Consider the following 12874-nt stretch of genomic DNA (forward strand, 5'->3'; position numbering starts at 1 on the left):
TAATCAAGCCACACTACTCCATTCTCTGCTGATTGCTTCTGGCAGTGATCTTTCAGTGAATTTTGTTTTCTAGGCACAGTCATATTATTTGCAAATATGGTTATCTTACCTCTTCCTCTCCAATTTGTATATCTCATTTTTTTAATCTAAAATGTTAGCAAGTACCTCAAGATTAATGCTCAATAATGTGATGAGAGTGACATCTTTGTCCTGATTTAATGCGAATGTCTATTATTTGCCTGTTAAGTGTGAGATGATTTGGGAGGTAAGGTACATATAGGGACTTAAAATTAGTTCTATTTTATGAGGTGTTTTTCCATAATCAATAATGGATTTTACTTTTATAAGATACACAGCAGTCATGGGTATGAGCACATGGTTTTACTTTTGCTGTTTTACTACATTACTGTGGTGAATTCTATCAGGAAGTTTCCCAAATACTAAGCTAACCTGCCTTTCCTGAAATCAACCTCACTCGGTCATGTTTTATTTTTCTTTTATTGTCACTCTGGATCTTGTTTGCTAATATTTTACTGAAGACCTTTTCATTGAGAGTCACAAGAGACATCAGTCTATAATTTTCTTTTTATTGTTGTTCCATGGCAGATTTTTGTCACCTTTACCTCATGAAAAGAAACCAGTGACTTTTATCTAGAAAAGTTTAAAAAGCAATGGAGTAATCAACTCATTAAGATCAGAAGAGCTTACCAGGGAACCTTGTAAATTGTACCTTGTAGTTGTGGAGAGAGGCAGCCTGCCCCCAACTTTTCTTTTCTTTTCTTTTAGTATAATTCATCTCTTTAAGTTTTCAGACCCTTCTGGGGCCAACCTTAGAACTTTACCTTTTCTAGAAATTAAATATTTTTATCCAAGTTTTTAAAAAATTTATTTTGGGGTATAGTTGACCAAAGAAGTCTCCTATCAGCTCCTTTAACTTTCTGAGATTATTTCTCAATTCTTGTTTTCTTATTTCATCCATTTCTGCTTTTTCCTTGCAAAAATAAACGAGTGTTGCAACATTATTCACAGTAGCCAAAAGGTGGAAGCAGTCCAAGTGTCCACCAACAGATGAATGCATAAGCAAACAGGATATATACATACAAGGAATATTGCTCAGACATAGAAAGGCATGGTGGTCTGACCTATGTTACCAAGTGGACGAAGCTTGAGGACATCATGCTCCATGAAATGAGCCAGACATAAAAAGACAGATATTGTATGATTCCACTTAGATGAAATACCTAGAATAGGCCAATTTATGGAGTCAAAAGGACATCAGCATTTACCATGAGCTGGGGGGGAGGGAGAATGGGGAGCTATTGCTTAATAGACGCAGAGTTTCTGTTGAAGGTGATGAAAATACTTTGAAAATAAATAGTGATGATGGTTGTACAACACTGTGAATATAATTAATGTCACACTAAATTGTATGCCACTAATATAGCAAATTTATGTTAAGTATATTTTACTCCAACCCAGAGAATACAAAAACACTAATTCAAAAGGACATACACACCCCTCTGTTTACTACAGCATTATTTACAATAGCCAAATTATGGAAGCAACCCAAGTGTCCATCGACTGATGAATGGATAAAGAAGATGTGGTATATATATACACATATATACACACATACATGCATATACACACATACATATATACACACACATACACATATATACACAGATACACACATGCATATATACACATATATATACACACACGCATATATACACACATATGCATATATATATACACATATATACACACACATGCATATCTATATACACATATACACACATATATATACACACATGCATATATATATACACATATATATACGCGCACATGCATATATACACACATATATACACATATACACACACATATATATACACACGCATGCATATATATACACACATATACACACACATATACACACATGCATATATATACACACATGCATATATACACATATATATACACACACGCATATATACACACATATGCATATATATACACATATATACACACACATGCATATCTATATACACATATACACACACATATATATACACACATGCATATATATATACACATATATATACGCGCACATGCATATATACACACATATATACACATATACACACACATATATATACACACGCATGCATATATATACACATATATACACATATATATACACACACATATATATACACACACATGCATATATACACACATATACACACACATATACACACACACGCATATATATACACACATATACACACACACATACACACAGATACACACACACGCATATATACACACACATGCATATACATACACACACTGGAATATTACTCAGCCACAAAAAGAATGAAATCTTGCCATTTTCAACAATATAGATGGTGCTAGTGAGTATGCTAAACAAAATAAGTCAGAGAAAGACTAATACCGTGTGATGTCACTCATACTTGAAATTTAAGAAACAGAATGAACAAAGGGGGAGGGGGGGGAAGAGACCAAAAAACACTCCTAACTACAGAGAACAAACTGATGGTTACCAGAGGGCAAGTGGATGGGGGGATGGGTAAAACAGATGATGTGGATTAAGAGTACACTCATCCTGATGAGCACTGAGTAATATATGGAATTGTCGATTCAGTATATTGTACACTTGAAACTATAACAATGTATGTTAACCACACTGAAATTAAAATTAAAATTTTTTTAATTCCAAAAAATAAGTATAGCCAACAGTTTGAATATTTTATACAGATGCAGCTTGTAGACTTCGTTTTGCCATTTTAAAAATTCTTGTAATTCATTAACTCTTACTTTTATCTTTATTAATGTTTTACTATATTTTCTCTAATGCACATTACTTTATAAATTCTGGTATTGGAGGTTTAAAATTCACTTAATTTAATTCTTAATTATAAGTATTTAATGCTATGAATTTTCCTCTAAGCACTGCTTTCTCAAGATCTGTCTCCAATATGTTGTTTTAATTTTTGTTGTTTTCTAAATATTCTGCAATTTCAGTTTTAAGAATTTAAATAGTGTTCTTTAGTTCCCAAAAGGTAAGATGGCTTTTTCTTCTATCTTTGTTATTAATTTTTTATTGCATTGTTCTGTCAGAGAATATTGTCTATTTCTACTTGAGATGCAATTTTCCCTACAGCTTATAATTTTTGTGACTGTTCTAATGATACATCAAAGGACAGTATAGTGTTTTCTGAGTATATGGCTTAATGTGTATCTATAAAAGCTATCTTACTCATTACATCATTCCAAGAGTCCATATTCTTACTTGCTTTTTTTTTTACTTTCTCTGTCAGTGTTAAGAGGTAGGAATTAAAGTTTTCTATTATTAAAGCTTTTCTGTCTATTCCTGTTTCCTTTAATTTTGGCACTGTGGTTTCCATGACAACTTTTTTATCACATTAAATTACATCATGAGTTCCATCTTTTACTATTATCAAGTGCCCTTTTTACTAATGTAATGCTTTTTATTCTGAATACAACCATATAAGTATGATTGCTTCTTTCTCTCTCCCTCTCCCTCACTCTATTGGTATTTGCTTTTTAATCTATGTTCATTAGTTTGGACCGCCCTAAGAAATACCACAGACTGGGTGACTCTAACAACAAAAATTTACTTTCTCACAGTTCTGGAAGCTAGAAAATCCAAGATGAGAGTGCCAGCATAGACACATTCTGGTAAGATCTCTCTTCCTGCCTTGGAGACTTCTATCTTCTGCACCTTCGCATGGCAAAGACAATGTTCTAGTGTCTCTTTGTTTTCTTGTAAGGGCACCAGCTCGATCAGATCAGGGCCCCCGTCTTTTGACCTCATTTAACCTTAGTCACTCTTTAAAAGCCCTATCTGCAATACATAACCACATAGAGGGGGGTTAAGGGCTTCAACATATGAATTGGGAGGGGGCCAAGATTCAGGCTACAGCAAGGTCTGCCCAACTCTCTACACCCTCAGCCTTTATGGGCTTCACTATTTTACACACATCTCCTATATCACACATAACTGGATTCCACTCTCTTTGTAAATGTAAGTCTCTTAATAGGTGAGTGGGACAATTAGCATTTATTTTTATGGTCATATGTTTGGTCAAATTTGGGTACTCATTTTTTCTTTCTTAAAGCCTTACTTTGAGACATGATGGAAAATCTTACAGGTACCCATGGAAAAGTAAGACCTGATGACAGTTAAAAGTGAAGACAATCGGGTGCCTGGGTGGCTCAGTTGGTTAAGCAAGTGCCTTCGGCTCAGGTCATGATCCTGGAGTCCCAGGATCGAGTCCCACATTGGGCTCCCTGCTCAGCAGGGAGTCTGCTTCTACCTCTGACCCTCTTCCCTCTCGTGCTCTCTATCTCTCATTCTCTCTCAAATAAATAAATAAAAATCTTTAAAAAAAAAAAAAGTGAAGACAATCTAACCAAAAAGCTTGAATGTGTGTCAGCTAATGTTGAAGCTAAAGTTGTGAGTGTGACAAGCTACAGGGTTGAAAGGAATGGTAATTAGTATTCCTCTCCTTCTTCACCCTCTCCTTCAACAGAATCCATACCACTCTCTGTATAATCCTTCTCAAGGGCAGCCATGTCCTCATGGGCCTCAGCTCTCCTTCCTCCATGCCCTCACCCACATACAGTGAACAAAGTCACACTTGGCGTACATCAAGTCAAACTTGTGGTCCAGGGAAGACCAGCCCTCTGCAATGACTGTGGTGTTGCTCAGCATGCACAAAACTCTCTGTACTTTGACCAGTTCTCCACCAGGTACCACAGCGGGGGGGGGGGGGGGGGGGGGAGGGGGAGAGGCTGGTAATTAATGCCAACTTTGAAGCCAGCCAATGGAGGGTAAGTTCACAAACTGGATGCTGTGCTTGGTCTTGATGGTGGTAATGGCAGTATTGACATATTTGGGAATCACGTCCCCACAGTACAACAAGCAGCAAGCCATGTATTTACCATGGTGAGGGTCACATTTCACCATCTGGTTGGCTGGCTCAAAGCACGCATTGGTCATCTGTGCTATAGAAGGCTGTTCACAGTAGGCTTTCTCAGCAGAGATGACAGGGGCGTATGTGGCCAGAGGGAAGTGGATGTAGGCACAGGGCACCAGGTTTGTCTGAAATTCTTTCAGATCAACATTCAGGGCTCCATCACATCTGAGGGAAACAGTGATGGAAGACACAATCTGGCTAACAAGGCAGTTAAGGTTAGAGTAGGCTGGGCGTTCAGTATAGAGGTTTCTATGAGAGGTGTCATAGACGACCTCACTGTCTACCATGAAGGCACAATCACAGTGCTCCAGGGTGATGTGGGTAGTAAGGATGGAGGTGTAGGGCTCAACTCCAGCTGTGGAAACTTGAGGGGCTGGGTAAACAGAGAACCCCAACTTGGACTTCTTGCCATAATGGACCAAGAGATGTTCCATCAGCAGGGAGGTGAATCTGGAACCAGTTCCGCCTTCAAAGCTCTGGAAAACCAAGAAGCCCTGAAGATCCCTGCACTGGTCAGCCAGCTTCCAAATTCAGTCCAAGACGAAGTCAGTGATCTCCTTCCCAACAGTGTAGCACCCTCAGGCACAGCTATTGGCAACATCTTCCTTGCCTGTGATGAGCTGCTCAGAGTAAAAGAGCTAGCAAGAGGTGCCAGTGTGAAGTTCATCAGTGACAGTGGGTTACAGATTTACAAACAGTGCCCTGGGGACAAGCTTGCCAGAACCTGTCTCACTGAAGGAGGTGCTGGAGTCATCTTCTCCCGCAGTGATCTTGTCACTTGGCATCTGGCTGTTGGGCTGGATGCCATGGTCCAGGCCATAGAGCTCCCAGCAGGCAATGCCGATCTGGACACCACCCTGGTCAACATGGATGGAGATGCACTCGTGCATGGCAGCTGCAGTTTAGCAGGCACAGGTGACAGGAGCAGACACTGGGTCCGGGTTACCCTCTGCGACAGGCTAAGAGTCCAGGTAAGTAACACACTCTCGTACTCATATTTTATGTTATGATTCTCTTCTCTTGCTTTTGATATTCCAATGTGTAGTCTGTTTTGTTATAATGCCAGCTTGATCCCCCCCTTTTTTGATAGTTTGCTTTTTGTTGCCTAAATGGAAGATTTTTTCTGTCTTTAAGGGCCAGTATTTAGAAAAACTTGGAAATGTGTCAGTGTTGTTCATTGTGTACCAGTTTTTCCTGGTTCACAGTGCAGCCTTTTCATTTGGAGATTCAAGTCTTATTTTATTTCCTGAAGCACTTTACTCTTATCTCCAGGCTTCTTCTTAAAGGATACCAATAATGCATATGTTGCCTTTCTTTTGCCTTCCATATATTTCATATTCTCTTTAATCCATTCTAAGTTTGTTCATTTCTAGTTGATTTGTGCTTGCTTTTTTTAATCCTGTTTGCCTATCCATCCGTGATGTCAACTGTGCCTATCTTCCCCTGTGTTTATTCCAGTATGCTTGCATTTCAAGGATGGCTTCATTTCTCTCTTCTGCTTCCTTCCTGAGATTTCCAAGTTGTTTCATCCCCACCTGTCAGGTCCCTATTACTTTCCCGCAAGCTCTCAACTGCTCTGCTTTCAATGGTTTCATTAAGTTGTCTTAGCTCGTAGCCTTGTATTTAGTCATCATTTTCAGCATCTTGGTGGTTCCTTGTTCTTGTGAGGATCCCCTTCTGCCATATAGATCCCATGTCCCCTACCCTCCTTTTGTCATATACTATCTTTACATAGAACCTGTGCTGTTTGCCTTTTGTGTGTTCGTTTTCCAATTACATGCATCCTTCCTGGACTTTGGAACTGGTTCACGTTGGGAAGGGGGTGAGCAGTTCCAGGCTAGTAGGCATTCTCCAGGGTTTGGGGAGAAACTCGTAATGACAAGGCTGTATATGCAACTTATTTTAGCTTTTACCTCTCTCTCCAGCCAACAAATATGGGCAGCTAGAGAACAGGGCATAATTCACCTCTCGTCCACCCATCTCACCAGGAGACAGACAAAAATGACATTTCTACATGTTTTAATTCACCTCTGCTTTTCCCATTTCTTTGTGCAATGAAATAGGGCCAAGGGATCTGGTTCCCCTCCACCACCACAAACAGCTGCCATTCCTATGATTCCAAAGCCGAGATCATTGGCTTTGCTCCTCAGAGTGCCATCTATGTAAGAAAATGTTTTCCTGCCAACCATGTCTGAGATCTACATCCGCAAACACCGCCACTGGGAGTCTTCCAGCAGCCATATTTGATCTTTACTGTATGGCCAGCTCTCCCCATAGATTATCTTTTGGGGGATCGTCCTCAGTTTTATCAAAGGTGACATTCGTATTTCTGTCCTTTTTTCTTTCCGGCAAATTCTAAGAAGCAGTGGAAAAATATCTTCAGTATGTCCTTTTAAATAAAAGCACCAGTATTTACAAAAGGTAAAGTTTCAAGTGAATGCAAAGAGCCACCTTAAAGGGGAGAAATATGCTGGCAGGGGGACCCATATCCTAAGAACTGACCATGGGAGGGGAGGGAGCAGTTACTTTGCCAGGGCCCCAGAAGGGGGATGAGAAGAACCACTGTTCAGACTCTGTATATGCTGGTCCCTCCCTGTGAAACTCCTTTCCCCCAACACCCAGTGCTTTGTCGTGTCCTACCCTTCAGAGTCCTTGATACTCAAAATGTGATCCATGCACCAGCAGCATCAGCAGTAGATGGTTAGACGTGCAGAAACTCAGTCTCTTCCTCAGACCCCAGATTCAGAATAGGAATCTGCATTCTAACAAGATTCCCAGGCAACTCATCATCACAGTAAGTCTGGGGAGCACTACTAGAGATCTCAGCCCTAGCATCCTTCCCTTCGCTGACCCAATCACCTGAGGTTCCTTTGTTACATAGGCCTACGACACTTCTTTTCTTCTGAGATCTCACTCTGTAATTATACATTTATTAGAATATGTTTAAAAACATATTCATCTGTATTTCTCCTACTAAACCAGTTCCAGGCCCCATGGCTATCCCACAACCAGTTAATAAATATTTGCTGAAAGACTGAGTGTGTAGCATCTTATATTTATGTCTCAGAACATTTTTAGCATTAGTTGGCACTTGCTCAATCTCCCACCAGAGGCCTCCATGCACCGAACGCATCCATGCCCGTATCCACCAGCAACGCCCCAACTGAGCACTCCAACTTTGAAGGCCCTGCCAGAAGTGAGCGAGGAAACAGAGGAATGAACGGGATCTCGGGAAACTCCAAGAAATGTCATCATTTCATGCACAGCTTCCCAACATCCTATATACTTGTAAATGGCCCAGAGAGATCCTGTTACCGGAGTGTCATTTGGGAAAAATCTAGTCATGATTTCTGTGTAGGAAGGGAAGACACTTCGCCGGCACTGGAACACAGAGCCAGCGCCACCAGCCCCAGGCCAGAGAGGCTGTGTTGCTGCAGTAAGGACCCAGTGAGAGATAGGGGGTTGGTGCAGGGCGGGGGGACGCCGAGAGGGGCTTCCGCTCCTGCTCTGCGCACACCCAGCTCCAGCAGCGCCATTTTTCCTGTCTGTTGCCCTCCCCAGGTGTAGGTGAAATTGCCGTTCTCAGCTGTAGGGGGCTGTTTTGATGAGCAAGGAACGAAAAGTGACAGCTTGAAACTAGTTTCCCTACGTGGATAATTAAACCTTTACTAAATATAGTAGGTTTAAAATGAATGTTAACAACACTGAAACAGAACATGCTAATTCTAAAAATACAGACTCCCTCGCTGTGAAAGTCCTCTCAGGAAAAGGGGATGCTGAAGCACAACGATTTCATCCCTCCTGCCCACCACCCACCACCCAGGGAGCCAACGTGTTCCAAGACCAGGGTTACCACATGGCAGGGGAGGAAACCAGAGCTGTTACCAGACGCTCCGTGAAACTCTCAGGAAACTAATGGGAGAAAGTCAAGGGTGGAGAGGTTCTCAGGCAGCAACGCTCTCTATGGGATCCTGCCCAGCACCAAATCAAGCCAACCAGCTCTTTTTATTTTTATAATCAGTAAATGTAAAACTCAAGGTCATATGGGAAGGAAATGTCATTAGCTTTGAAACTGTAGCCCGTGATGCATTTTATCAGAAAAGACATTCAAATAAGAAAAACTTTCTTTGAGGAAAGTCAACTTTCTAGGAAGGCACCATCTTGAATGATTAAATCACAAATGACTTTGACTCTCCATGACCTCCAAAGCAATGACACCCAGATCTCAAAGAAGGCTGTTCCCTGGTCATAAAATGCTCCACTGCAATTCCCCTGGTGTAATAATAAATGGTCAACAAAGCTTCAAAAGGTTGTCTTCACTTCGTATGTTCACTTCCCCAACTGTTCTCTTTTGAACCCATTCCAACCCTCTGGTTGGAGTTTCTATCATGGGCATCGTGTCTCCATATTGTGGGATCTAGTGGTCAGCCCCTCATCATGCCAGAAGCATGTGACAGGGCTGGTCACGCCCTGCCTGAAAATCTTCACTTTTCACTCATCTGGGTCTCAGCCCACTGTTCCCTCTGGTTCTCCTCTGACCTCAGTAGGGACAACTTAGCTGAGACAGAAAGTTGCATTTTGCTTATATGTGACCTCATCTGCAGGGACCACGCATTCTGTTTTTGAAAAGCTTGAAATTTTTTCACAGCAAAACCATGTATGTGAATATGACAGAACAATAGCCTTTGTCCTCCCAAGATATTATGTGTATTTTCAATCCTTCATACAGGCAAGGCCTCTTTCCCTCAATTTCCAAAAATAGTAATTAGTCCTGAGATGTTGTTGCTGAAAGATATTCTGTGAAACACTGTCACTAATTTTTTTTTTCCACAGAAAAAAGAATATGGTTCAATTTATAGCTTTTGAACAATGCAAGAAAATCATGGCCACATGAAAGAATCCTCATTCATGCTTCTAAGGCTCTTTAGTTGGTTTAGTTATGCTAGTAACTCCCTCTCCTGGTTTCCTGGGACATCCCCCTCCCCAGCACCCCACACCTATGCACACACTTGAGAGCAGATAAGCTTCTTCGTCTTCTGGTTCAATTGCCACACAACAAAGACAAGATCCTATAGCTTAGAATCCCTCAAATTCCCCTTTTTGGCTCTTAACTGATTCTTTCTTAGTGGATATGCAAACCTCTGGATTGGAGACAACTAAGCATAAATTATACCTGAGTTCAGTGTCGTACAAAGGCTACCTGGTACCATATTCATACGTGCCCGCTCTTGAATTTTAAAAATCCTAGGACGTAGGCCAAGACACCTAAGCCATGTGCCCAAGTTCTAACAGTGGTCAGTGCAGTACCAACCAGAGCACTGTCTCTCTCCAGCAAGACAGGGGTCTTCCCTGACTTGCTGCTCTGCTACAAGCTACTCACCCCAGGCTCTACAGAGTTCTAGCCTCCACTGTGGAATGCACTGCACAGAGCCCTGCACTGTTCCACCCTTGGTCTCCTGGTGTTGGAATGACATTCCTACATAATTCTTAAAAACCACAGTCTCTGATTCACATCTGGTCCATTAGGTCTCTCTGACTATCTCTGGTTCTGCCTGGACTTCTATCAAAAGGAATCCATTCATTAACAAAACTTTCAAACAAAAAGTCTCTTGGGCATTTTTAGAAGTTTGAAATTTAAATTTAAACGAGGGGGGAAAAGGTTTGACATAGTGGCTTTAAGAGCAGCATGGGATGTTGCCTTTATTTTTTCCACTTGAACATAATCAGAGGATTATTTCCTACCATCTTCCTTGGAAAGGCTGATATTCATTTGTTTTTCTAGCACAGAGCTCATTAAAGCTCTTAACCAATATCAGTTGACTCTGGGTTCCAATTACCTCAATTTCTTTAAGAGAGCCCTCAAGATTTCTGATTTCACTTTCTTCCTATGGTAATTTTTATTTTTTCTTCAAGTTATGATCTTCTGGTTTCCTCCCGAGTAACAAGTTAGCAAATTCCATGAGCTTCAGTACATCAGCCTTACCTAAGTCTCCAGATATTCATAATAAATAATCTTGCTAATTCCTGGCCTACTCAATTGCTTCTCACATGAAATGCTTTATAATGGGGAAGTGACATTGTGCATAAACAGAAATGGGATTCCTAACCATTGCCTTCCAATTCCTTGGGTCTAAACACATCCCTTTCTCCCCCATGAAACATGACTGAAGGTTAATTATTTTGCAGTGCTTTTTTGAGGTGGACCTCCCAGCCCCAGCCCCATGGATCATACAGACTTTTTATTAATATCATTAATACTTTATAAGTGCTGTGGATTGTTCCTGCTTCCTCAAAGGAAGCTATCACATTTTCCCCCTCATATTCACAGGATCTAGCAGGTAGTACTTACCTGACTAACAGAGTAGTTAGTGAGTCAACATTTGTTGAATTGTTGGCTTTTCCCAACTCTCGACAGAACTTAATTTACTGGTCTGAGTGAGAAACTAAAACGACCTTGCCTTGGCTACATATGCTAAGTGGAAGGGAGAAGGCAGGAACTACTACTTATGTTTTGTGGGGTGATTAAAGATTTATGTATGAGAGAGAGAGAGGAGAGGAAGAGAGAATCCCCAGCAGACTCCCCGCTGTACATGGAGCCCAACACAAGGCACAATCTCACAGCCATAACCTGAGCCAAAATCAAGAGTCGGACACTCAACTGACTGAGCCACCCAGGGGCCCTTTTACTACTTATGTTTTTGAAACAAATATACTGACTATCGATTTGTTCCACAGCCCCCAGGTGCATGAAGTGTCGTGTTCCTTTAGTTTCCCAATGTAATTCTAACTAGCCCTGGCCCACTAGACTTGACAGGAAATCCAATCTCAGTCATTTTCAGGCCACCATATGCCCCATCCACCAATACAGGAATGCTGGAGCTTCTGTAACCCATTTGGAGAAGGGCCTCGGCTCAGATCCTCTGTCTTGGTCCCAGAACCTTGAAGTGTAATGTCAAACCCAGTGGCTCACACCATGGTGGGCATCCCTGTCATTCATAGGATCCACCCCACCACTGGAGTCTGCCCTGCCTCCGAAAGTCACAGTGTCTCTTCGGCAGGCACCACCCGCAGGGGGCTCAGCACTTGCTACATCCTCTGTGGTTCGACCTCAAGCCTTCAACTTTCCAGTGTTCCCTCAACATTAGTCCCGGGCAACAGCTCCAGGAGCACAGGTCTATGCAACAACAGTCAATTCATTCTCTCCCAGAGAAAGGGCAACTCAGACTTCCACATGAGACCCTCTAGCAGCCCTCAACCAGCAGGGATGGAGGACAAGGTTAGAGGGGAAAAAGAAAAACAGAAAACTTACTTTTGCCCTCATTGCCACCACAAATAAGTTACTTCTACTGCTGATCTCTGTCTTTAGTTAAAGATTTGATAAATACAACTAAGAAATTATTCCAAAAGAGAAGGCAGGAAGGCTTTTTTTCTTTTTTAAAGATTTTATTTATGTATTTGACAGAGACACAGCGAGAGAGGGAACACAAGCAGGGGGAGTGGGAGAGGGAGAAGCAGGCTTCCCGCGGAGCAGGGAGCCCGACGCGGGGCTCGATCCCAGGACCCCGGCATCATGACCCGAGCCGAAGGCAGACGCTCAACGACTGAGCCACCCAGGCGCCCCCGTTTTTTTTTTCTTTTTGAAGAAGTGTGGGCAAGTGACAATGGAGACATAGGACCAGGAGCAACCATTTCAGAGGTATGAAGGCTGCTCTGCTTCTCCCATTGTGTAATTCTCAACATAACAATCTACCACCTTTCCTTTCATGGAAAAAGGCCATGTCCACAGTAAGTTCACTTCACTTCCTCCTGTTTTAGCATTTCTTCCATTCTTGACCTGTCCTCCA

At 41.6% G+C, this 12874-nt stretch overlaps 1 protein-coding gene and 1 pseudogene across 4 annotated transcripts in view; both read right to left on the reverse strand.

Moving 5' to 3' along the window:
* The window catches only part of PDE4D (phosphodiesterase 4D), a 1508086-nt gene that overhangs the window by 1465045 nt on the left and 30167 nt on the right, over positions 1-12874 (reverse strand). The window lies entirely within an intron of this gene.
* Positions 4546-5995, reverse strand: LOC113928870 (annotated as a pseudogene).

Source organism: Zalophus californianus, chromosome 5, assembly GCF_009762305.2.
Source record: "Zalophus californianus isolate mZalCal1 chromosome 5, mZalCal1.pri.v2, whole genome shotgun sequence".
Taxonomy (NCBI): domain Eukaryota; kingdom Metazoa; phylum Chordata; class Mammalia; order Carnivora; family Otariidae; genus Zalophus; species Zalophus californianus.